At 39.7% G+C, this 5,149-nt stretch overlaps 1 pseudogene; it reads right to left on the bottom strand.

Annotated features, from left to right (window-relative positions):
* Positions 1 to 1,301: 1,301 nt before the first annotated feature.
* Positions 1,302 to 4,806, bottom strand: LOC104991587 (annotated as a pseudogene).
* Between the last annotated feature and the right edge of the window lie 343 nt (positions 4,807 to 5,149).

Raw genomic sequence — 5,149 nt, forward strand, 5'->3', positions numbered from 1 at the left:
CTGTTTCTGGAGGGCAGCTTGAGGTTTCTGGACCTAGCAAGGTGGTGAGAATAATATGAGGTGATAAGTATATGACTAATGTAAAGGACAAGCTTAAAATTATGAAAACAAGAAGAGTATTAAATGCAAGATTAAAAACCCTGAATTCCAGTCCCAACTCTGCCACTAACCAGCTAGGCAGATACTTCATGTCTCCTGGTTTATTTCTTCATCAGAAAAATAAAAGCGTAAAACTAAGTTATTTCGAAGGTAATCTATAGATCTGGGAATCAATAAAACTGTGGTTAGTTCTTGTGCACCTATATTAAAAATATATATTTATACAGGTATACATAAAATGTTTGTTTCTATTTATACTCATACACACACACACATACACACACACATAAACATTTCACCTTACTTCAAAAAGGATTTGAGTCAGCCTAAAGAAATATATGGCAAACCTAGACAGCATATTAAAAAGCAGAGACATCAGCTTGCTGACAAACATCCGTATAGTCAAAGCTATGTACAGATATGAGAGTTGGACCATGAAGAAGGCTGAGCACTGAAAAAATGATGCTTTCAAAGTGCTGTGCTGGAGAAGACTCTTGAGAGTCACTTGGACTGCAAGGAGATCAAACCAGTCAAGTATAATAATCATTGGAAGGATTGATGCCGAAGCTCCAATACTTTGGTCCCTTGATGCGAAAAGCCGACTCATTGGAAAAGACTCTGATGCTGGGAAATATTGAGGGCAAGAGGAGAAGGGGGTGAAACAGCATGAGATGGTTGGATAGTATCACTGACTAATGGATATGAATTTGAGCAAACTCCGGGAGGTGGTGAAGGACCGGGAAGCCTGGCATGCTGCACTTCATGGGGTCGCAAAGAGTCGGACATGGCTGAGCTGACATGATTGAACTGAACTGATACATAAAAATAAAAGAACATTTATGTAGATATATATAAATACATATTTTTATACAGGTGCAAGAGGACTACTAATCATAGTTTTATATATTTCCTGAACAAACATAACAAAACAGAAATAGATTCATAGATACAGAGAATCAGCTAGTGGTTTCCAGATGGGAGGAGGGAAGGGGGTGGGTGAAAGAGGTGAATGGGATTAAGAGGTACAAACTTCCAGTTATAAAATAGGTAAGTCACAGGGATATAATGTACAACAAAGGGAATATAGTCAATAACACTGTAATAACCTTCTATGGTGACAGATGGTAACTGGACTCACAGTGGTAATCATTTCATAATGTATAAAAATATTGAATCACTATGTTGTAAACCTGAAAGTAATATAATATTGAAAGTCAACTATTCTTCAATAAAGAAGAAAAATACCTACTGTTGTGTAACAAAGGATTTATCTTGTCTTGGTCCCTGGTCCCCCGGAGATAATCTCTAAATCTTTAGAACTTCCTGAGTGATAGGAAGGCTTTGTTATTCATGAGTCTCTTGCATCATGCCTGATTTATACAAATGAGATGACTCAGGATGAGAGTTAGTCATAGGAAAGACCTACCCACAGGATTAGAGTGTTGAGGCTTTGAACCAGCCCAACCTCCAGGGAGGAGAGGGGGTGTTAAAGACTGAGTTCAATCACATGGCCAATGATTCAATTAATCATGCCTCTGTAATAAAACCCCAACAAAAACTATGGACACTAACTCTCAGATATGCTTTTCTTTTTAAATGTAATACTATTTGTTTAACTTAAGAAACATTTCAGCATTCTAAACACACACACAAAAAATAAGAGAACATTGCAGGTGGTGTTTAGTACAGAAGGTTCTTGAACTTTCACTGGTGCACTGGCTCTTTGCTTTGCTGATAATGAAGAGTGCTACAGCTTGTTTAAGAAAACAAAGAGTTTAAAACTATCACACTTCAACTAAAAAGGACCCAAAACACTTCTCATGCCAGCTGACCTCCCCTTCTCCACAGCTAAGAATGGCAGTGGGGTGTTATGTGGCTATGTACAAAAACAAGACAACCTGAAGCTAGATGGATGCTCAGTGCAGTGTCCACAGGTCCAGCCCCACAGTGCATGCCCTGTGCTACAGCCCCTCTAGAAGGCATAGCCCCCACAACCTCCACACCAAGCAAGGATGGTCAAGAGTGTAACTCAGTCGCTTTGTTCTTTTTACAAACTATAGATATGTACAGTTGAGAATTCAGGATTTCTAGCCAATGACCACAGAGTTAACACACCACCTTACTAATTAAAAAAAAAAAAAAATGCCAGAAACATCTTTAAATGCCTTGTCACACCAACAGCAAAGTGCACGAAATGAGAACACAAGAGCCTTTTCATTTTAAAAATGTTTGGAAATATGTACAGCTTTGATACAGTTTCCGGGTGTTCCAGACACCCATGGCCACTTCATGTAAACCTCTGACAATTGCTAGAGCACTTTGAGAGACTACAATATGACTGTGATCCAATTGGGTAATTAAACCTAACGAGGGCAACCGACACATCTTGAGCAAGAGGTATATAAATCACAGCACTCCCTACTCTAAGGTATTCACAATAAGACAGATAACAGGGTTTTTTGTTTGTTTGTTTGTTTAATTCCTCCTCCTCCTCCTCCTCCTCCTCCTCCTCCTCTTCATCCTCCTCCTCCTCCTCCTCTTCTTTATCTTTATCTTCCTCTTTCACCTTTTCCGGGCAAATTTAGCAGGACCCTTAGCACCATCAGACTTCCCTTTAGACTTATAGTCTGTGACATCCTCTCCTTCAGCTTCGATGCCTTGTTGACGTATGGCTGCTTCTCACTGTCACTTAAGTTATTCCACATCTCGCCCAGCTTCTTTGCCCCATCTCCAATAGAGATGCCAGGGTTTGTAGACTTGATCTTGGGGCGGAGTTCAGAGCAGATGGTGGTCTCTTGGGGGCATTAGGGTCCTTCTTCTTTTTGCCTCCCTTAGCTGGTCCGTAATCCTTCATTTCCTGATCATAATGAACTTTATCCCCCTTTGCCATTTCATCAAATTTAGACTTCTCTTTCCTGGACATGGTCTTCCACCTCTCGGAGCATTACTTGGAAAATTCAGCAAAATTGACAGGGACCTCAGGGTTTTTCTTCATATGTTCCTCTCTGCATGTCTGCACAAAGAAGGCATAAGCAGACATCTTTGGTTTCTTGGGATCACCTTTAGCCATCTTGACTGTATTGTTCGCTAGTCAGCAGCGCAGGGCATGACACGCGGCTCAGCGCTCCACAGCCTTGCGCTAGCTGCCTGGATGAGAGCTGCCTCAGCTAGCTTCCTCGTTGCTGAACACATCAAGTATTGGGGAAGGGTGATGTATTCTACTTCCCTTCCAGTTATCATCCTAATTGTCTATTGGGCTGGTTCTGATTGACAACTTTTATGATAAAGCTGTAAATACAGTGCTTTCCAGAATTCTGTGAGTCATTCTAGCAAATTATCAGACCTAAAAGAGTTAAAGCAACCCTTATATTTATAGCCAGTTGGTCAAAGTGCAACTGGTCTGAGGACTTCTGAAATTGTGGCTGGTATTAGAAGTAAAGGTAATCTTTTAGGGAATTATGCCTTTAATTTGTGGAGTCCATGCTAACACTAGGTGCTTGGCATCAGAATTGCACTGCAGCATAATAATAACAGAAACTAAATAAATAAAGAGCTACAGCCATGAGGAATAGGGATATAAAAATGAAGAGATAAAAATAATGAGGTCACTACTTATATCCTAAGAATGAAATCCAAGAAAACTTTATAAGGATTTCAGAGGCAGCACAGTGTGGTGGTGAAGAACAAAGGTTTTAGCCAGACTTCAGGACTCAAATTCCACCACTGCCCTTTACCATTTGGGTGACTACAGGCAAGTCGCTTAACTCTCCAAGCTCTGTAAAATGAAGATAATAATAATGCTGTATCTCAAAAAACTATTAAAAGAATTGACTTAATTCATAAAAAGTGTTTAAAGCCATTTCTGACATATAAGAACTCAAGACTCATTATTAGAATGGACCACAATGGCAGGCCACTGTCAACACATCAAAGAACAACTTAATGAAAATTATTTTTTTAAAGAAGATGCAGTCCAGATGTGAAACCCTAACAGTTTATCACAGCACTGCCCAATAAAACTTTCTGAATGACCAAAATGTTCCATATTTATCCTGTCCATTATGAAGACTTACAGCCACATAGGGCTATTGAGCATTTGAAATATGGTTGTTTTGACTAAGGAACTGAATATTTATTCTATTTAATTTTTATTTTATTTAAATTCAAATAGCCACATGAGACTAATGGCTACCACATATTGGACAGTGAAGACAACTAGGGAAAATGAGAGCCCACATGCCCTCTGAGTGCTCTTTCATGAACAATATTTATAACAGTCAAGCTTCCAGCAAGGACTGCAGATGAGGATTCAAGTCCAAGTTACTGGTTAAAGGCAGAATCATGCGTTCAGTGGGTATTCAAGAAAAGAACAGGTTTAATATTTTGTTATATAAGTCAAGAAGCCTACCAATCAGGCATGAGCCTGGAGAAAAGCCCACTTACTTTGACATGGAGTTGGGCCAAGGTAATATTTGCAGACAAGGTTTTCCTCAGAAAACAGCCCAGAATTTACGACAATTTATAATTAGAAGAAGCCCCAAAGTTCTACAGACTTTATCAGGTTGTGGTGAGAATTAAAAGAGAAAACGCATGTAACTTTAGCACAGTGCCCTCCACAACAAACATTCAATCAATTTTACCTCTTTTATTTAAGTGAAAGTGGAGAGTGAAAAAGTTGGCTTAAAGCTCAACATTCAGAAAACGAAGATCATGGCATCCAGTCCCATCACTTCATAGGAAATAGATGGGGAAACAGTGGAAACAGTGTCAGACTTTACTTTTTTGGGCTCCAAAATCACTGCAGATGGTGACTGCAGCCATGAAATCAAAAGACGCTTACTCCTTGGAAGGAAAGTTATGTCCAACCTAGATAGCATATTCAAAAGCAGAGACATTACTTTGCCAACAAAGGTCCGTCTAGTCAAGGCTATAGTTTTTCCTGTGGTCATGTATGGATGTGAGAGTTGGACTGTGAAGAAGGCTGAGCGCCGAAGAATTGATGCTTTTGAACTGTGGTGTTGGAGAAGACTCTTGAGAGTCCCGTGGACTG

The sequence above is a fragment of the Bison bison genome, unplaced genomic scaffold, assembly GCF_000754665.1.
Source record: "Bison bison bison isolate TAMUID 2011002044 unplaced genomic scaffold, Bison_UMD1.0 scf7180017864194, whole genome shotgun sequence".
In the NCBI taxonomy this organism is placed as follows: Eukaryota; Metazoa; Chordata; class Mammalia; order Artiodactyla; family Bovidae; genus Bison; species Bison bison.